The sequence below is a fragment of the Mustela nivalis genome (genome assembly GCF_964662115.1).
Source record: "Mustela nivalis genome assembly, chromosome: 2".
Taxonomy (NCBI): domain Eukaryota; kingdom Metazoa; phylum Chordata; class Mammalia; order Carnivora; family Mustelidae; genus Mustela; species Mustela nivalis.
The window spans coordinates 184553670-184575612 of NC_139021.1; the positions used below are offsets into that span (position 1 = coordinate 184553670).

Here is a 21943-nt window from a genome sequence, read left to right on the forward strand (position 1 = left end):
CACAGAGAACTCCTGCCCCCAAATAACTACACGGTCAGGCGCATCATCATAGAGGCTCAGAGACTGAACTGCCCCAGATCGCACAGCAAGGAAAGCATGGAGCAGCTCGAGTCCCGGGCCAGCAGCCTCCAGTGCCGTCCCCTGGTCACCCCGCACACAGCCCCGGGCAGGTGCACGGAGGCCAGCCTGCCGCTGGGTCAGAGCGACAGCGCCCAGCCCCGGCCCCCAGCCCCTAGGCCACGCCAGTCCCATCTTGTAGGGCAACAGGAGCAAGCAGGATGTTTCCCAGAAGAGAAAGTGTGGCAAACTCATGAACCTGAGGACAAAGTAGATGCTCAACAAAACACATTCCACCCTGCATCTGGCTCCAAGCAGTTATTTCCTGCGTGGGAGCTCCTTCCCCACTGACCACCTGTGTTAGAACTTGGAAAAGCACACCTTCGAGAACTCGAGGCAGAGGCACTCCCGGGTGCCTCCATTGGTTAAGCGTCTCCTTTGGCTCAGGCCATGATCCCAGGGTCCTGGGATCCAGTCCCTGCTTCCCCCCTGCCTGCCGCTCCCCCTGCTTGAGCTCTCTCTCCCTCTGACAAATAAATAAGTAAAATCTTAAAAAGATAATAATAACTTGAGAGCGATCTCTGGCTGGCTGGCATTAGACACGGTGAATATGTGAAGATGTATTCGCGTCACTGGTACGTTCGGAGCCTCCTGCACGGCTGAAGTCTGTAACCCGGGGAGGCAGGCTGGTGGCGGGCAGGGGACGTGACTGGACCCATTCCCTGGTTTGAATCGGGGAATGTCCGTTCCTTAGACAGCCCTTCCCTGCTTCCTGCTTGCTGAGTTCCAACTAGTCATTCATTCAAAACGGACAGAGGCTGGGGCTGTGCGCGGGGGCGACCGCACACACTAGCGGTCCACACACGCTCCAGCAGGGGCCACACTCGGAGAGGCTGCAGGGCTGCAGAGGGACGCCTAGAACAGGGGCTGAGGCCCGCCTGCCTGAAAGCCAGGGCTGTGAGCAGTGGGGCAGGAGCTGTCCCGGAGGGGGAGGCGGTGGGCACCGCCTGTGGCGCTGCCCACGAAGAACTACGGGGCACGGGAGTGTTCATACAGCCCAAAGGTGCTGCCTGGGGACAAGGAAGGGGACGCAGAGCCTGGGCTGCAAGACAACAGACGATCCAGCCAGAGACATACTCGGCCTGGACCACACCAGTGCTCACCTCGGGGGATGGAGGGAGCCTGAGCACAAGCCAGGCCTTCAGGAGCAGGTGGAACAGGCTCCCTTACAAAATCAGAAAGTCACAGAACAGAAGAGAATGACCATGTCTTGCAGACATGGGGTGGAGGGGATGTGGGGGGGGGGGAGCAAACCTGGGGAGCACTGGAAAGGGCATACTCAAGGAAATGGTGAGGCCACCTTACTGGAGGAGGCAGGCGAGGCCCTGAATGACATGGCGAAGGACTAGGACAGTTGCCCACGGCCAGCGCTGACCAAACCTGCCACGTGGAAGCCAGCACATCCTGGGAAGGAGCTCAAGAGCCAACTCCAGGGAGGGCCCAGTGCCAGGTGAAAGGCCCCGGCAGATGCAGGACCCCTCGGCACCCCTGAGAGGCAGGTGAGGACCATTCCCCTGGAGCAGCCGCATCTGTCACCCTCAGCCCTGACAATCCCTGGGACCACACCCCTCAGAGCACTCTGGAGCCCGTCAGAGACCAGAGGAAGCTGGGTCCTGTTTGTCCTGTTCCGTTTTTAACAAAGCCTCGAAAGCTGAACCGCCAGCAACACTAAATTCAGGAGCTGGTCGCCCGATCAGCAGAACCTAATGGGCTCTCCAAGGGGTGGGGTGCGAAGAAATGCCGCCCGCCCAGCATCGCGCCGCTCCCGGCTGCGGCAGCCGGCACAGAGCCGAGGAGGGCGGCCTCGCTCTAACCGCACTTTGTCCGCATGGGGTCCGTCCTGGAGTCACAAGTCATTAGGTACAAAGTGGACTAAACTTATGTTTCTAAATTCAGTTAAGCAAATAAAAGTTGTTGGCTTTCGCATAAACACTCCGAGGTCTAGAGCATTAAGATCCAGAACGTGCTCCAAGCAATTTTAATCAATTAAACCAAAACCTGACTTCATGGCGGGGGGGGGGGGGCACAAGCACTCAGAGGCTTTGGAACCACAGACGTGAGGTCCTCTCTGCTGCACCAAAAAGCAGCCCTTCTGGAGGGACCCCAACAGTGTCTCTGGTGGACCGCCTGGCCTCGAACATACTCTGCATGACGGAGAGCTCACCACCTCGTGGGACGCCATGCTCTGTATGCCACCAGCTCCAACCATAAGTCAGTGGCTCTGGATTCTGCGGAGTTCGCACTTCTTCATCTATGTCTTCTACTTCCGGCTGTCACTCTGCCCCCAGACTTCCCAAGGCCCCTGAGGACGGTGGCACACGCTGCCACCAGGTCAGGGCCCCTGAGTTTGTCAGTCAGGAATGAGGGTCCGGACACCAGGAGCTGCCGGGCCCTTATGCCCAGGACATCTAGCACTGGCTCCTTGTCGAGTGGGCTGTGCCAGGAAGGACACAGAGGCAGGCGAGCTGGAGCTTTTAGTGTCAACTCTGCTTCCACCTGTTTTTTACACACGTGAGTGCTGTCCCCTGCTTGGGGGAGAACTCACCAACCCCAGCCCCACCCTGCCGCGCCCCGGCGTCTGCAGCAGCCCCTGCTTCTGCTCTCAGCACCACAGGGAGCGGGGGACCGAGCTCTACAGGAGCTGCCAGCGTCCACGGCCGTTCAGCCTCGCCCTGGAAACACACCACATCCCACCCAGGAAGGGGCGCCACAAGTGCACTGCAGAGGCGAGACACTTCCTCGGAGACCCAACGGGTGCATAATGCATGTCAGGCCCTGAGAAAGGCTCATAAAAATAATTCATGCACATTGTAAAAATTGGGGAAAAAATACCTAAAAGTATACAAAGAATGTAAAAATGACCTATAAACTCAGCACCCTGCGCTTAGCTACAAAGACGGCTCTATTTCTTGATAGTACTTTTTCCACTTTATTTTTTAACTGGGATCATACAATACTTACATTTTTATATCCTTATCACTTTGTTTCATGTAATAAAAAATGTTTCCAACTTATCCACACACTTTTTGTCATGTTCGTGGCTACTCCTAGGAAAAGGAACAGAGTGGTCTCACGTTTGGGGAGCCCCTGCAGGTTGAGCCCCTAGAGTGTCCTAAGCAAGGGCCCCGGGGCTGTGCCCAGACACTGCAGTCCTTGAAAGGACTCCCTTTAGCATAAACTCAGCCAGTAGAGAGCTAGAAGGCAGAAGGAGGTACTCAGTGCTCTGTGAACATCTGTGGGAGGACCGCCCTCTGGACAATGCATTGGGAGGACTTGGGGATGAGGGTTAACAGACAGGAGGAGGGAACTGAATTTGAAGCAAACACATTCAAATCAGTAGTGTGGCTGGACCCTAGACCCGTCCCCAGGTGGGCCTGCCAGACCCGCAGCACCATGTCTTACCCCACAAAGCAGGGTCACCAAGCACAGTGACAGCAGTCCATGTGGCTTCCTTAAAACACACGAAGAAACCAGAGCAAGTTCTTTCTGCCACAAGAAGAGGCTTTCCCCGACTCAGAGTTTACTAACATATCATCAAAATCAGAGCCCATGCAACTATGGGTTCGTGTTTTCTTTGCCTTGGACAGAAGGGCATTTAAAGAAAACCCAAAAAGGTAATATCTTAGGGATATTTTTTGATATAAGGTCATTATGGGCCCCTAATGCTCCCCTGGAACCCAAGTGCACTCTGGCACCGTCCCCTGGAAAGCGAGGTGGGGGTCTAAGCGTGGCTACGGGACTCTGCCATGCACACTGCAGATCCCGACGGCCAGAGTGGACCCCAGCACTACACACCAAAATGCCTTGGATGTGGTGGCTTTATCAGCTGCCTCTTTGAGAAGGGGGCCCCTAAATGGCATGTACCAAATACCCCCTTATGCTGAGTTATCTGTCTTGGGCTGGGAGTGGCTGGAGGGCAGGGCTATGGTCTGAGCCTACCTCACTCCTAATAGCTACTCTGATGCCTGACACAGAACAATCAGTAACACGGGCTGAATTTTGTTAAGTGGGAGACGCTGAGGACTCCCTTCCTCACCCTTGCTCTACCAGTCTTGGTAACAGAACCGACCGGGCCACGGGTGACACCGGCCACTGACACCAGGCAAACCGAATACATTCCGCTCCTTTCACAAAGCCACACTTGCTGGCCACAGGCCACTTGAATGGCTCTGTACTCTGCTCTTCCCCGACCCACCCCACAGGACAGGAGGGGAGCTCCTCCCTTGAGCTGTGCTGCCACAAGGTCCCGAGCAGGGCTTGGCTGGTCTCTGGGGCCCCCAGGGGTCTGGGGCCAGGGTGCGCCCCTCTCCACAGCCCAAGAAGCGGTCTTCAGAGGTGACCAAGAGAAGACTCAGGGGCCCTCTGCGGTGGACAGACCTGTGTCCACCAGGGAAGAAAAGCTCAGTGTCCCCTCTCCCGGTACCAGAAGGATGAGGGGCTGGTCTGCGCTGGGGGCAGAGGAGAGGGCCACGTGGAAGGAAGCTGGCTACCCCAGCAGGCGGGAACTGGCAGCCGGGCAGACGCACCCCGTCCATCCCTGGAAAGCCATTGGACTTTGTAAGCAATGCCTCGGAAGCAGAAGGCATTACTGTCGCTTTTATAACTAAAACGGATAGGATGCTAAGACGGAGGCCTTAGTGGATAACCCACTTCTCACTTTGGGGCATTCGCTGCTGAACAGACAGAACCAAGGAGAAAAGCCCCATCGTTTGGGAGCAATCCCTGAGCAGCTGGCCCTCATCCCTGTCTCAGCCCCCGGCCCCCGGGGAGCCCCCAGGAGAGCCCCTTGCTGCTGTGTCGGGAAGGACGCACCCTCCACGCCCCGGAGCCCGGCTCTGCGAGTGCCGCTCTGTGGTCGATCGCTCCCTCTTGGAGAAACTAAAGGAGCGCTTCTGAAGCTTGTCATGATCTGTCACCTCCACAGTTTACTCCCATTGCCTACAAGATCAATACGTCACCGTTCCCCGGCGGCTAACAGTGAGTGGGCACGGCCACGCGGCCCTGCAAAGTCTCCCCAGGAAGAACACATTTCCCACTGCACACTTCGTGCACTTGCAAATTTCACATCTCCAAGCACAGAGACCAAGTACAATCAGGTCAGTCATTTGCCCAACACCGAGTTAAAGAAACCGGGTAACTAGATCATCCAGCCGGGATGTTCCCACTCCAGGCAGGAGGCCCGGCTACCACCCCGGCGTACGAGGACAACTAAAAACAGCCGCCCTCCTCAAACGCCACCGCCCTCGCCATAACCAAGATCAACAAACTTCACCTATTTCGGGTTTTTTCTTTTTTTCCTTTTTTTTCAATTTCAGAATGCGCAGTGTACCAACAGGGCTGGGATGCATTTCACTCTTGACTGGGTACAGTAAGATTGCTAATCAGGATTACTTGATTCAGTCAACACTGATTTCAATAAAAAGACCCAAAAAATTATCATAAATATAGAGAAAGTGCGGGCGGCGGTGACAGGTGATTAAAATCTCATTCGCTTGGTATCAGCCTGCTTCATGGAGGCAAAGACGGGTCAGTCCCGATTCTGTCGCCGTGATCGTTATCAGTGTGTCGGCAAGTACACCTCTGAGCACGGGCATTCGCGGGCACAAGAGGAACCACAGAAGGCATCACCGGGGCCCTGCAGGGGTGCAGAGCGACACGGGACAGAGCGCCGGCGCCGAAAACTCAGGCTGACAGCGTTTAGGGCTGTTTCAGTGGCGGAGACCGGCCTGCTTACCAGTACAGATGGCATTTGATTACAGAGTCAAAGCAACTCCTTTACACACAAAAGAAGGAGAAAGGGCCTTGAGCCCCTCAGAAGCCACAGCGGGTCAAGCAGGCCTGGTGAGAAAGCGGGGATCCTGTTCCCAGCCCCAACGGAACTCTGCCGGCCCCACTGGGGGAGCGTGCGAAGCAGTCTAAGACCCCGATGTCTCAAGGTATTTCCTCTGCTCACATCACCACCCAGACCCCCGTGGGGCCCTACTGGGTCCTCCAGCAGGGTCAGAGCCTTCCGGGAAAGAGCCAGGGTGTGGACAAGGACAGTGCTATGGACAGCTGGGCACCCCCTCTCACCCCTGCCCTGCCGATGTCAACCGCTGGCATGATCTGCCCAGGGGGCCCGTAGCAGACTTTCTGACCCAACCCCTTCCCTCCTTCCCTCCCTACTCCACCTCTCCTGCAGTTCCATGGTTCCGGGGAGCACCATCCCCGGGGCGCAGAGCCCTCTGCTCCGGAGCCCTACCCAGAGCAGGATTACCAGACTCATGAGGGAAACCATAGGACACCTGGCGGAATCTGCCTTTTGGACAAGCAAGGACTAAAGCTTTTGGATAAGTATATCCCAAATATTGCATGAGATATACTTATCCTAAAACCCTGGCCCTTGCTTGTCTGAAAAGCAGATTGCACCCGGCGTTCTGTGTTTTGCAGGGCAGTCCCAGCCCTGACTGTGAATCACACCCTCCTCTCCAACCACTGTGCCTAAAGGCCCATCTGTCTGTCTGCCTTGTAGCATCACCTCCATCCCTCAAGACCTGAGAGGCCTTCCCGCTCTCCAGACTGCAACATCCCTTCCTCCTGGGCTCACCAAGGGGCTCAGGGCAGACCCCCGTCCTGTGCTTGGTGCAGCTGCAGCCAAAACGGAGGAGGCCTTGGGTTCCTTGGGGGCACTTGTCCCTTGTCCACAGTAGGTGCTCAGTAAGTCACCAGGGACTCTAACTGAGGCCCCTTGCAGCACACAAGGCATTCGTGCTTCTTACTGGATCAGGCCCTCCCAGGCACTCCCTGCTCCTCTCTGGGTAATTGTTTGAGGCTGGCTCATTTGCATACTATTAAATCGCACACTTAGTGCGGGGCGGGGAGTTTCTAAGTTCACTCCCCCTCGTTTCCCTCCAATTTCCGCCTGTTCCCTCACCAGCTCCTTCTGCTCCTGCTGGGAGAAGCCGGGAGGCTGCGAGCAAGGTGAGTGCTTCCACAGGCGCCAAATCAGCTGACACCACTAGTTCCACACTCGGTTCTTAGTGTCCCTCCTGTGGCCAGACCTGAGGTCAGCAGGATGCACAGCTGGCACCGTGGAGCCTCAGGCCCGCCCTCACAGAAGTCCGAGTTCATTCTGCATGCAAAGCCAAGTCTCTGGAACCTTCTAGAACCTTCTAGAGCCCTCTGGATCTCAGCACATCATGTCTGGATCAGAAGGCATACCATTCTTGCCTTCAACAGCTCCCTGTTTGTGTGCCTGGCGGTGATCTAGTCAGACTGTGGGAGCCCCAGGAATCCCTACTGTCCTCATCAGACAGCCCAACCTAGGGAGCAGGAACAGGAAACAGCACCCGGCGCTGCTTTCTTACAGGGGAGATTCAGGAGGGCTGCCTCGCACTGCCAATACCAGCACCCAGAGTGGAGTCTGCTTTGGGCCACCTGAGACCTTCTCAGCCATGCGATGGGGATGACAGGTCACACTGTGCCTGGCGTGGTGTGAGAGGGAGGACCCCGGGCCATCATCCCAGACGCAGGTGAGTCCTTCTGCCTCTCCTATGAACACCAGCCAACAAGGATCTCCTTGAAGGCACAGGAGGGGCCCACACCCATGGGGTTCTGAACCAAGAACAAGCTTCACAACTAAATACAAGGCCAGGGGCTCAAGGGGAAGGCTTAGACACATACCCCCGGCGAGGCTGACATGCTGAAGGCTGGCGGCACCTCCTAAACAGGCCGTGGTGCCTGGCACCAAGTCTTCACAGCCACCGTTCCTAGCAAGAGCCCGGCCACGGTAGGTCATCATCGGTGCAGACAAGCCCAGAGACCTGACCCACACACAGAGGGTCACTGTCACAGGGGACTCAGAGGCCTGTCCAGCCCAGACCACAGTCCTCGCTTCACTATGCGAGCCACGGCAAGGGAGCACGGGGAGAGAGGAGAGCTCAAGACCCAGGCAGATGATGGGAGAGGCCAAGATCAGCCCTCGGCAGGGCAGGCCCCACAGAACCCCAAGTGCTCCAGGGGCCCCTCCTCCACCATCCGCCCCCCAGAGGGCAAGGCTTCCTAGAGCCCCACCCCCACACAGCCTGTGCCCAAGGCTGGCTGGACGGCAGGGGCCCCAGGGACGGTGCAGCACAGTCTCCAACAGCACCGACTGGAGTTACAAACCACAGAACCGTTATGGAATTAAACACGTCGCAGACCCACGACTGCAGCCCCAGCGTATAAAGTCCTCTCCTGCCGCTGAGGCTACACGACAGCCCAGACGGGTCCCCCTCCCTGGAGGCGAGGCCAGGACTTGGCCCAGGTCACCAGCTCGCACCAGGTGGGCTCTGCCCACTCTCCCGCCACTGCGCATACCTCCGATCTGTCCCGAGGAGCAGGGAGGGCCAGGAGGCGGCCTCCCTAGTGACGAGGTCTAGAGCTCAGAGCACAGAGCAGCAGGAGAAGGGCGGCCCGGGGTCTAGCTGAGAGCGGGAGGGCACACGTGGGCCGGGGGCAGGGGGGCACTGACGCAGCAAGGTCGGGGTTGCAGACGTCCACAGGAGCAGACGGGACTGGGGGGTGCCCGCTTTGCCAAGGAAATCCCTAACTCTGTAGAAGGTTGTGCCCTGGGACCTGCCAAGTGCTGGGCTGCACGTGGCTAAGCCCCACAGGTGCACGTGGAGGGCTAGGACAGGAGACCTAAGGTCAGCTGCACCAGAGCGCAGACGGGATCCCTGGAAACCGGAGATGGTGGAACACACCCATGCCTCGGACCCAGTGGGAGCCCGAACCTGCGCTCGGGATCCCACAGCTCAGAAGTTCTGAGTGGCAAGGAGCTCACAGCCGGGACAGGACGGGGCCTGGAGTCCCAAAGCTGGGGAGAGCCTCGAGTCTGGGCAGCAGGTGGGGCATGTCCCACGGCCTGAACAGTGGAAGGATGAGCGGTTGGGTATCCCAAGGTTCAGAGAAGCTTCCTCCCTGCCCCGGAGAGGTGCCAGGGGATCCGAAGCAGAAGAGGTCAATGGACCCCAGTAAGAAAAATGAGCCTTGTGTCCCATTTCCCCGCTCTCAGACACATCGGCCGTGTTGCAAACCCAGGCTCCCACTGGAGGCCCCTATGCGCCCATCCGCACGGGTGCGTGTGTGCCAAGGGGCTCCCCGTGAGCTTGGGGCAGCCCACAACTGGGGATGCTGAGGAGGAGAAAGACCACCCATCCCTCACCTTCCGGGGGGCCCTTGGCCTAGTCTGTCCCCGCATGAAATCTGGGTCCCAGGTGGGATCCAGCAGACACCCTCTCCCCGCACCATGGCCCACCTCCAGGCCAGCCAACAGGAGCCACTTCAAGGAAGCCCCAAGTCCGTCCCCAAAGCCAGCAATCCCCCAGAACGCCATACCGGGCCATTGCTGAAGGATTTCCAGGTGAACCCCTCCTTCCGGCCTCTTTTACCGTCTCAGCCTCTAAAAGGTGAAGCAGGATGAAAAATCACCCCTTTCCTAAATAATGTTGTTTTCTCTTAAGTGGGCACAGGGACCAATTTTGACAAAACATGGGAGTCAGAAGACTTGAAAGCCGCACGAGTTCGTTGCCTTTGCACCACATACACAGTCTGTCCCCAAATCGGGCAAACTGTGCAGAAGCCCCACATAAGCCTCCTCCGGGAAACCCAGGGAGAACCTTTCTACCACTCGGGCATGTTTTCTGCTGGAGGCCGCTCCAAGAGGGTGCCCTGGTGCCCTGCGTGTGGCTTTCCCAGGGAAGTCCCCTGGTAAATATCCAGCATTCTCTTCTAGAATGAAAACCCGCGGGTCTTTTTTATTTGAAGTTGGGGGGTGAAAAAAGGGCATGATGAGACTTTGGACAGGCAGGACAAGCCGGCAGGAGTGCGGCCACCTGGCGGGGGCAAGGGGCCATCCTCAGCAGGGGCCACCTGAGAGGGAGGACTCGTGTCTGGAGGACCAGAGCACTCACACTCGTGAAGCACTTAGAGACCACTGAGTCAGGGAGGAGAAGGCACGATGCTCTCCAGGACCTTCATGGCTCCCCAAACCAATCTGGGGAGACGGCAGAGCTCTGGGAGGCTGGGGGAAGCAGGGCGCCCCCACGGGCCAGCCTTCTGGATCCCATCACGCTGACAGAGGATGAAGACGTGGGCTCACAGAAGTGGACAGTTGGCATCTGATAACTCAATTATCCCAACTTGATCCTTTCAAAGCCTCCTTGAACCTCTGACCTGTCCCGCACAAACAAGGCCTCTTTGTGTTCCTCTCCTTCACATGGAACATGCCACAGTCACCCCATTGCACAAGATAACTGGACACTCACGGTCACTCCGTTTCTGAAACGGACCGTCTCACCCAACCCAAAGGCAGCGCTGACGCCTGGTAATGGCACAGACAGTTTTCTAAAACTGTTCTTTGCCGGAGCAGAGGGGACAGAACAAAGCCACGTTAAAGCCGGCTTCTTGGGGAAGGAAGCCAGCATCTGATTGGCAGCCTCATTGTCCTCCACCACTGTCCCTGCTGCCACTCACCCCTCCCCCTGTTCAGTGGCCTCCCTGTCACTTCACAAGGGACTGACAACATGCTGAGAACTGGTTAAGATCTGAAAACAGGGGCGCCTGGGTGGCTCAGTTGGTTAAGTGACTGCCTTCGGCTCAGGTCATGATCCCAGAGTCCTGCGATGGAGTCCTGCGTCAGGCTCCCAGCTCCACGGGGAGTCTGCTTCTCCCTCTGACCTTCTCCCTCTCACGCTCTCTCACTATCTCTCAAATAAATAAATAAAAATATTTTTTTAATATTTAAAAAATATTTAAAATATTTAAAAATATATATATTTTTTAAATCCTGAAAACAGGTGTGCGTGGGTGGCTCAGTGGGTTAAGCCTCTGCCTTCGGGTCAGGTTATGGTCCCAGGGTCCTGGGACGGAGCCCCACATCGGGCTCTCTGCTCAGCGGGGAGCCTGCTTTCTCCTCTCTCTCTGACTGCCTGTCTACTTGTGATCTCTGTCTGTCAGATAAATAAAATCTTTAAAAAAAAAAAAACCAAAAACAGTAACAGGACTTAAACCTACATTAACAATTCCAGGCTTCATCAAGAGTAGAAATAAGGAGCAAAGACACGGAGCGTCCTCACCACAGCCGTTCCCCTTCAAGGCAGGGGAAGCTCCCCGCGCATTAAGTTTCCTGCTCTTTTGTTGTCCTCTCGTTTTGTTTCTGTTTGACCAAATTCAGGGGAAAGTGGTTCACAGGAAACCGGGTCAGCGCCGGCCAACGACGGACGCCGCAGCATTCGCATTCGCTACGAGAGACGCCCGCGACGCCCGCCCTGCACCTCTGCCTCTCCCTCGTCGTGGGGCTTTGGCAGACGGAAGCCCTTCCAGGACTTCTCACCATGAATGGCATCAGAATTCCACGTAGAACTAGAAACCCAAGTGTGTCCGCAGCAAACTCGGGTCACACACAAGCTGACGCCGGACGACGTGTGCATTTCCGCAGGGCCGAGGACAGTACCGGCTCCGTCGCCGCACGTGTGCAGAGACCTCGGATGACTGCCCTCCGACGCCTCCATCAGGGCCCGTAGGCGTGGGGTCTCCTGTGTCCTGCCCGCCTGCAGCCCCCGCCGGAGAGACGCCCCCCCCCCCCCCGGCGCCTCTCCTTGGACGGGGATGCTCTCGGCCAGCAGCACTTCGGAGTGCAGAGCTCCAGAGGCATGACAGGAGCCCAAGCGCTCAAGTGCGCCCATCGGACCCAAGTCCACACCCACCCGCAGACCCACGGCTCTGTCCACACTAACTCTCCACAGGGACACCGGGGCCACGCTGCGGACACGTGTGCACACATACGACCGCACGTCGCACACTGCCCTCGCCCTGCTTCGTCTTCCTTGGACCCCAGCCTCTGCGGCGTCATCACAAATCCCCTCTGAGAGCAGGGCCCCCCCAGGTCCTACCAGCAGCTCAGACTCGAGCGCCCTCAGGCCACCAGGACGCGAGCGCCCCAGGCCTCCCTGGGCTGCAAAGTCAGAGTGCCCTGACGAGAAGGGGCAAACGGATGAAGAGGCCCGGCATTTGGGGTTCAGATCCCTGCCGTACCCCTCCCAGCTGAGCGACCTCAGATAAGCTTCTCAAGGTCCCCGGACCTGAGGGGTTACCATATTATCATCGGATCTGGGCTGTTGGAGGCCTATCCCTTGGTAAGCGCACAGAACACATGAGCCACTCTTGCTTTACTAGTTACGGTGTCCGAATTGTCACAATGGGGTTGCCGCCCACTCGCCTCCTCACACTCGCTGAGAAGGGGCAGCAGGCGAGGGAGTGAGAGACACGGCCTCGCCCTGTCCTGCTGGCAACCGGGAAGGTCTCGGAGCCTCCTCCCCAACGAGGGGTGGCCCAGGAAGGACCAAGGTGCACACCCACCCCAGAAACCTATCACCAGGGCCTTCTCTGACACCCACCCCTCACCCCTGCTGGCCTGGGCGCCCAAGGCAGGCCACGAGCAGCTGCGGGCCTGGGGCCTCGGTCTAGAGCTGCCGCAGGAGGAGCAGGGCCATCCACCTGTCAGGAGACAGGTCTGCCCGCTCCCTGGAATGTCTCTTGGAAATGGGGTGACAGAGCAGGAAACAGAAACCAGCCTACCTCGATAGGTAGGTCGGGCGGAGAGAAGTCACCACTAAGTTCGGCTGCTGGCAGGCGTCACATGGAGGGAGGAAAGGACCTTGTGGCGGCTTAGTGAGACTTAGCAGGGATCTCAGCTTACGCGATGGCGGAGGGTGTCAGGACGAGCCAGGCTGGGGCTCCGGGCCCTCGCTCTGCGGCCAGAGGCAGGGCAGCCTCAGAACATGCGACAGGACCCACGCACACTTTGTTCTGCCTGGGTCAGCACATGCGGGCTGCCAAGCACAGAAGGCCCACGGAAGGAGCCCAGCAGCCTCTCCTGAGGCCCGAGGGGGCCTCGGCTTCTAGAACATCCACACCCAGGAACCGTGCCGGCCCCCAGGCACAGAGGGGAATGCGCTGCGGGAGGGGTGGTTTGGGTCCACAGCCATGGGGCTTTGGGGATGCAGAGCCTGCACCAGGCCTGGCTTTCAGAAAGCAGACACAGGGAGGGACCTCCACATCCAAAGGGCCATGCAACTCCAGTGGCTGAAGCCATGCCCGGGGCAGAGGGAAACGAGAGGTAAAGCAGGAGCGGGACCCGGGGGGGCCCCACCCGCAGGAGCAGCAGTGAGCACACAGCAGACCTCAGAGCACCCTGACGTGGGGCAACAGGGTCAGGCTGCCCTGCAGGAGGATTTCTGGATGGGGACAGGGACGGGCCCCGGTAAAGGCACCACGGAGCGGCTCTGCAGAAGTGGAAACTCCCACAGGCTGGGGCGGGGGGCGGGGGAGGGTGGGCAGACCCTGGCTGGGTCATACCCTGGCTGTGCAGAGCGGGGTCCCATCCAGACACAGGGGAGCAGGGAAGGTTCCCGGAGGCAGCTATGCAGGGAGGGAGGCCACTGATGCAAAACCAGCGTCCCAGGCCTGCTCTCAAGACCCTCCAGCCATGAGAGGAACGCTTCGCGTCCTTAGAGCCTGGCCCCACAGTCAGGGCACCGAGACCTGTCCAGCTTCCAGCTGCTAACGATGGTTTCTGACTCACGGATGGCTTTTCGTTCACAACAACTTTTAGGAGGATAAACCTGTGGTGGTATTTGGAGGGGGGATCTACACCTCTGCGGATGGTCAGTGACTTTAAGAACGGCCCCCCAACGGGGAACACAGCGACTGGGATGGCCAGGCCTCTTCTTCAGCCTCATGGGTCTCTGCCCCAGGATAACAATCTAAGACGCACAAATATAAGGCCTCCGAAATCACAGAAACAGGAAAGGCATTCATTTATCACTGGTCCCGGTGGGAAATGCTGTAGTTAGGTAAATTCCAAACAAAACAAAACACATCTCATTGGCTACCGCATCCCTTCCAGAGCTCCCAACCGCCCTAGGCCTGTAAGGATGCCCCACAGAACGCAGGACAGCAGCCAGGAGTTCCAGAACCCACAGGTCAAGTCAACCTGCAAAGCAGGTAATTCAGGCCCTGGGGACATTGGGAGAAATGAGGAGCCCTGGAGAGATGGCATCACTGCTTTGTTGTTGTTGTTGTTGTTGTTGTTTAATTAAACTCAGCGAGACACACAGATCACAGGTAGGTAGAGAGGCAGAGAGTGGGGGGAGGAAGCAGACTCCCCGCTGAGCGGAGAGCCCAATGTCGGGCTCTATCCCAGGACCCCAGGATCATGACCTGAGCTGGAGGCAGAGGCTTAACCCACTGGGCCCCCCAGGTGTCCCGGCATCACTGGTTTTGGAAGTGTGAAAAATAACATTTACTTCTTCTAAACAATGCCTGACTGTTGACAAAGTTAATGACTGCATTGGAATACTTCTCCAGTAAGATCTCATTTTTAAATGAAATCAATGAAACACTGTATTAAATATTTACAAACAACTCTCCTCCCAAACAAATTTAAATGGGTGGGGGGTCAGGGGAGCGTGTTTTTGTGCGGAAAGCTCAGGTAACAGGCTTTCGTCCTGAAACCCGCTACCCTCATGCTCCACGGACGCCAGACCACGCTGCAACGTTAAGTCAGGGGACTTTAGTGCAAGACACAGTCTAACTCAAGGTACTTACTTATTTGGTGCTTTCTAATGGAGATTCTCCTCCAGATTCCTACAGGAAGGTTGCAGACAGGACAGATTCCAGACTCCATGATTCTCAACCGCTCGGCCTGCAGGACGGAGGCGGCGGTGTGACCCCTCCCCCACCCAGCTGCTCAGAAAGCCGAGTCTTTCTTGCACACAAACAAGGCCAGCCCGGGTGTCCACGCCGCCAGGCGGCCCCTTCATTACAGCGAGGCCTGACCCGCGTTCCTAGTCGGAGGGGAATCCAGCGGCTCTCCACAGACAAATAAACAGCAAATACTTCCAGGGGACAGCCTTGTAGAACTGATTCCTTAATCAACAGTTAAAGAAGCAAATTGGATTTGCTCTATCACAAAAAAAATTAATCCCAGATTGTCGTTTTTGTCTTAAGTACAAGAAGGTTGTCTTATAGGCTTGGTTGGATAATTTCATTTTAAAAGTATCTCTAAAATTTGACATCCCTTGGGATTTGTGGTTTTCTCCATCATTATATAACTGTAAACTTCTGGATGTTAGAGATTGGATAATTTCTTTCAGCTGGACCTGGCCTCCAGTGCACTTGGACGCAAAAGATGAGCCCCAAACGCCCGCCAGCGTTACCAGTCGGGCTCAGGAACGAGACGGGTCCCTAGCATCCACACCGAAAGTTTCGGCGGGCAAGACGTCTCTTGTTTCTTTTCCTTACTACATTTTCTTCTCCCTCTGCCATTAGTTAAAAGAACTGTCAGGAATTCCTCCGACAGGCTGCGTCTACTCTAGCTAGTAACAACAAAACAGAAACCAAGTCTCTTTAAGGCTTTTGGGTTCGATCCCGTGGAGCAGTATTTCCGTCTGTGCTCTCTGGAACCATATGCTCACACGACATTATGGAGGGAAGCTGGCCTTCAGCACACAACAGTCGTGGGCTCGCAGACCAGCCGAAACTGTAAAACGCTCAGTAAAACCAGCGGCATGCAAAATGCGGCGTGTGTCTCCACGGGTGAAATATTCCCCCAGACTCTCCCGCCCCGCGCGTGATTTCTGAGTTGATTAACACCGCACCTCTAGTGTTGTGTTATAATGGCTTTTATGTTTTAATCCATTTTTTACACTGTGGGAGAAGGGAAAAATATCACTATTCTAGTAATCAAGTTATTCCTGTAAAATCCTAAATAAAATGAGAATTTTATTAAAGATATTTATCTTATACAACAAGAATAAAATCAATTTGCGTGGCCAGTCCGGCATCCAGTTACAATAACGTTAAAATATACTGTTTACGTGCGGGCGGGGCTGTTTCTCTTCTCGGATTGGTCAATGCAGAGAACACCCCAGTGCACTTCTTTCAGAATATTGGCTTGGTGGCTGGACATGGAGGAGAGCATTTTTATTGTTAATCAATGCCAATCAATTCTGAGCCTTGATGTTAAATAGGGATCAATATCACTGGGCTGCAGATGAGATCTGATTTCAATTGGTGAGCAAACCTGCACAAGTTTTTAATCATAAGGTAAATCAAGACCTGGAACATAAGTCAGATGAATTAATATCGGCCGTGCAGGACCTCTCTTGCCACTGATCCAGCACAAGGAAATTTCTGTCATATTTCATTATCACTCTTAGGGCGAGCTGAAGGCAGCGTTTGGGGAGCGTTTTCCTAGCGGAAGCTGGAGCGCCCCTCACACCGCGCAGCGAGTCCTTCCCGCAAGTGCAGCCCGCCGGTCCGCCGAGTATAGTTATACGTATGCCCCATGAATCTCATTTTATGCGATTAAGATCCATAAAAATTCAATAGCTTTTCTTCTGCAATTCACATTTTACCTGGTGAAATATCATAAGAATTTCATTATCTTTGCAGCTGTTGCCTAGGATCAAGCAAAGGTTATTACCCTCTTCGAAAACACTATAGAATATGTACGAAAATGTCAGGAGAACTGGGCATTTAAAGCTTGATTTTTTAAAAGAAAAACACTGTCTGAAGTTTAGAATAAACTGTGCTTGACATTTATGTGCCATGATGCATTTCTTGGTAAACTGATTTTGCAAGGAAATTCTTTGAATTCGACTCTGTGACTGGATTGTAAAAGGAAAAGGGAGAATGGGGAGGGGAGGCAGGCGGGTGGGGGCCGAGGAGGGGAGGCAGGTGGGAGGGAGATGCTGGAGCCGTCCGAAACCGAAGCTCTGCCCACGTCAGACCGTATAGGATTTCTTAACCTTTCAGATAACCATCACAGGAAAGATAACTCCGGAGAACCCTAACCGATTGCCACGGCCTAATCCTATGGATCACTCAGGCCCGTTTAAAGCATTTGAAGAAAAATGGCCAGTGCAAAGGACGTGATTGATCAGAAAGCTCCGTAAATCATGTGGATCCGGTACAGTCCTCTGGCCTCCACTGCTAGGGTCCCATCTATGATGATAAATTAGCATTAGATGGAACCTAATGAGTTTACTAAACATTTGGGATTTGTGCTAATAAACTGGCTGGCTGTGAACTAGCAGAAGCGATGAGCAATCCCGGGGCTCCCTCTTATCTCTGTACATGACAGTTAAACCACGCTTCCAATCTGCGATCAATTCATCATCCGACATCATTGTACATTCTTCACAAAAAGATAATTACTGCTTCCCTGGATCAGAACACTCATATTTCCTTGCAATTGCTGGTCTTGATAGCAGGCACTGTCACCACTTCCTCCGAGCCTCACTGTACAGCTCTATTTATGATCATTATTTTCGCCTAAACAAGCCTTTTTCCCCGACTTGATAACGAAACCTGCTATGATGAGAAGGGAACAGTTACGGCATTGTTTCCTCTGCGGAGTGCTTTTACGTTTAGTGGAGGCCGCTGACAAATATTTTATTCAGGGCATTAGTAAAAGTTTCCACTCGTTAGAAGATATCGCTTCCATTTCCTTAAAAAAAAAAAAAAAAAAATCCTGTTCCCAGCTCTGATTTGTTAAAAAACAGAAAGGGAACAAGAGTCAAAGCAAGTAATGTAACAGAGAATAAATCAAAACATGATTAAAAAGACCGTAGCAGGTCTCTAATCACGTGCCCCCCGCTCCGCCGCCTTCAGGTTACTAGACCCTCCGTCCTTGCCTTGCGAGGGTCTGCCCTGTCGAGTGGTCAACTCTGTTTGACCCCCAGCACACGCAATAAATTACCGTAACACGCAACTCTGAAACAATGTAAATTAGTTACTGCTCACAGTCTAATAAATGGGAACAAATGTGTTTGGGGCTGGCAGGGGGTTCTGGATGCTCTAATTGCTGGGGATAATTATAATGGGGTCTCGGGGAACGTAAGCAGGAGCCACTTGTCATGACGGACACCCCCAGCCCAGCAAATCGCTCCTGACCACAAGACTCGTAACAGTCCCCTCTTCTTTTGCTTGAAGTTAAATATACTTATAGACCTTGCTTCGTTCACAATCACGTACGAAAGCCTGTCCTGCAGAGCTTTTTCTCGGATTGTCGTGGGCACGTGACACTTGAGGAGAGCAGAAAGTCCGACACAAAAGCTTTGGTGACCAGCAGAAACGGGAGAGGATCAGCCCTTCGGGAGGGCAGCAGGAGAGGGCAGGGTCTATTTCTGAGCTGCACAAAGGCACACCTCTGGATGGGGAACCTGGCCGTTTATTAACTTGCATAGCTCATTTATTTGTTCAAAGTAATGATCTTTGGGAAAAGGGCTGTTATATTTAGAACCTGCTTGTCAAATTTAATAAATGATAGTTATTGCCATTTTTTCCCCTGAAAGCACTTTCCCAGATCCTTCTCACCTTCCCTGGGGTCCCCGCCGGCCAAGGACCGATGGGCAGCCGCATCTCGGTAACTGATGGCTGCTGCCCGGTGGCCGGATCAGGCCGATGACCTCGGACGGTGGGGATGAGCATCACGTCTAATCCAATCCCCCACTTATTTCCTGACCCAATCTTCCTGATGTCAGAGGACGAATCGCTTCATTGAGAAAATGGAAATGGACGGGGGAGCTCCCTTTGGCAGCGATTCCAATAACCAAATATCAGGATGGAGAGACAGGAGAGAGCCTGCTGGGGGCCAGCCCACCCCGCGCACTGATCTGATTTACAAACCTCTCCTAATGCGAACCAAATGCTCTGGGTGTGAATTCATACTTAGCCATAAAACCCTTTCGTTGCTCTGTCTCGTATTAAATACCACATATAACTCTCAGCAGGTTTTATGCTGTGTTTCACTGTCAGCAATGGCTAAAGCTGGCCTAACATTTTGTTTGGCAATTAGGAAAATTTGTAGTTTAATTTATTAAACCAAAAAAGCCAACAACTATGCTGAATGCCGAATTCATGCCATTTTTAGGCCACAGTGTAGCACACTTGCCTTCCAATAATTTAATCATTCTCCTTCTATGGCCTATGCTATTTAAATAACCCAAAGAAGTATTACTTGGGTAGAGAGAGAACCCTGATAATAAGCAAAATGGAGTCATACCACTTAAACAAATTCTTGGTAAAAGGTGTGCATTTCTTTGCAAAGGAGCCGACTGCTTTAAAAAAAAAAAAAAAAATGAGGAGCTCCAGTGGCGCAATCGGTTAGCGCACAGTACTTATTTCTAAATAAATAAATAAATAATGGGCAGGGTATGTACATTTCTAAAATCCACGAGAAACCCAGACAGTATCCAAAGATCCAAACAGCATGTCACTGTGTGCAGTGATAAGCGCACAAGTAAGGGAGTTTATTACAAAAACACAAAGACATTAAATGAAAGGGAAAATATCACCCAGAAACCTTTAAAAAAGGGAAAAAAATAGAAATTCCAAATATATTATCCGTGGCTATAAAGCCACAAAAATACACAGAAGTTCTTAAATGTGGACTTGTAAGTGAAAGAAACTAATCTGAGAAGGCTGCCTTCTGTAGGATTCCAAATATATGCCATTCTGGAAAGGCAAATCTATGGAGACAGGAGAAAGAGGAGTATTGGTCAGGGACGATGGGTGCGGAGGCCGAACAGTGGACTGATACATAATATGACATAAACTGTGGACTTTGTTTTATGTACAACGTATCAGTGTTGGTTCATCGATTTGTAACAATGTGCCCACTCGCACAAGACCTTACCAAAAGGGACTGTGGCAACTTTGTACTTCCTGTTCCTGTTTCTATAAACCTTGAACTGCTCTAAAAATATACAGTCTAGGGGCCCCTGGCTGGCTCAGTCAGCAGAGCATGGGACTCCTGACAGGGTTGTGAGTTCGAGCCCCACACTGGGCCTACTTTAAAAAAAAAAAATCTATTGATTTTTCTAAAAAGCAGCCTCAGACCATCTTGGAATCTGTCTCAGATGCAGAGAAAGGATGTGCCAAGTTGGGGTGGTTGTCTCTGGTGTGGGTGTGGAATCTGTGGCCCCGCTCCCTGACCACCCGTGCCACGGCATCAGTTTATACCTCAGGGTCTTTCTTCCTCACCGACCATGGGATGTCACTTACAGAGCTATATGGCTCGGTGACGCTGAGCCATGACACTAGGGAAGGACAGCTGTGTGGAAATTGGACAGAAAAGGGTTTAGGTACCTACAGACCATACCCCTGGCACTGAAGGTCTTAGAAGACTTAGGAGATTGTCAGGAAGAAGTATCCCTGACCACTCCCCAATGCCAAGTTGGTTTTGCTAGGTGTTATTTGAAATAAAAGGGGCACCTTCCCTAACGGGCCAACCCCGCCCAGAGTTGGTGGGACCTGACCGCCTCGGGCCCAGACACACCCCTGTGCCGCACATAGGTCACCCTCCGAAGGCCCCATACCAGGGGTGGCCTCCAGACCCCTTTTTCAGGGACTTCATCCCATCCAGATTGGCCACTCCTGCGAAGGCTTTCCATTTCTGTGAAAACGGACATCCAGGTGTGAGGCTGTGCAGCCTTTACTGGGACGGTGGGCCTCAGGTCAAGGCTGGTCTTGCCCCTTCTGGAATCTCATCATGAGAAGGGCAAATGTTTTCAGGGCCTTCAACACCGCCCAAGTTTCGTCTTGTTTTAACAGGGCACCCTGCCCCCAACTGCTTTCTGCTGAGAGACAGGGAAAAGGAAAAATATAGGCGAGGAGGGAGGAGGGGCGGGGGCGGGGGAGGGGACGGAGAAGAGGGAGGCGGAGGCAGGGGCGCGGCTGGGGCTGCCTGTCTGGGCGAAGCTCGGCCTCCTCCCCAGATGTGTGAGCGGCTCCCTCCACACCCAGCAGAGACAAGCTGGAGCCGACTCCTTCCGTCCGTGGGGCCTGGGCTCTGCGTCCTACAACAACACCAACTCGAGCCCTTCCTTTCCGCACATGTTAAACTCATTTCCTAGTGAATTACTGGGGCAGCGCGGCGCTGCTGCCTTCGGATGCCACGAGGGCGTCCGCGGCTCCCCCCGCACGGCCCCCGCCGCCCCCCGTGCATGCGGAGTGTTCTCTAGCCGAGAAACTTCCAGCGAAGGAATTAGAGGGATATTTTTCATGTGTTTTGTTTTGAAAGGGAAAGGGAAATGAGAGATTCGAAAACCAACCAAAGTAAGAGTTTCCGGGCAGCAGCTTCCACGGTGCTCTCCACCGGACTGGTGGCAAATTTATAGCATTTATTCACTCAGAGATAGGACAGACTGTTTTCTGAATAAATAGTTTAGAAAACAGTTTCTCATGAAGCGCCTGCGATTTAATGAACCCTGGTTACCCCCAAAACTAAGAAGCTTATAAAATGCAACCCAAAAAACCCACACACACAAAAAAAAACCCTTAACACATAAAATGCCTCTGCTTATTTCTCTCAATTAGAGCCATATTTTTTTTATTTTAAAGCATTAATAACACCAGCATAATGTCTCATTATGCGGACTTTCGACCACAAACATTTTTGGGAGATTTGCTACGAAGATAAACAAACAAGAGGAGCTTGTGTTCTGGCCGGCTAACCGGAGTGCATGGTTTTCATTTTCTCCTGAGTCTAAGCCCCAGAAGCCAGGCCAAGCGCAGGCTTAAGCTCCCTGAGTTTTCACTTCCTGTACCCCTACTTGTCAATCACTTCCTGTCTGCCACGGCAATTTCCATCATGAGTGCGTGGGGTTTTTATCTCCTCCACCGCGCCTCCCCACGCCACTGTCGGTCTGAATTCCGGTAAATTATTCACCATCGCTGAAAAGTAGCCGAAAGCACGGCGTCGATGCGAGCCACCGACACGCAGCGAGGACCAGCGTCC

General features: G+C 54.0%; 1 protein-coding gene and 1 long non-coding RNA gene across 14 annotated transcripts in view; one reads left to right on the top strand and one right to left on the bottom strand.

Moving 5' to 3' along the window:
* The window catches only part of EBF3 (EBF transcription factor 3), a 117571-nt gene that overhangs the window by 82535 nt on the left and 13093 nt on the right, over positions 1-21943 (bottom strand). The gene's annotated exons all lie outside the window — the stretch shown is intronic.
* On the top strand, positions 13908-16339 carry LOC309859487. Its single transcript, XR_014308729.1, has 2 exons — positions 13908-14142; positions 15294-16339. It is a non-coding gene; the product is annotated as an uncharacterized lncRNA (long non-coding RNA).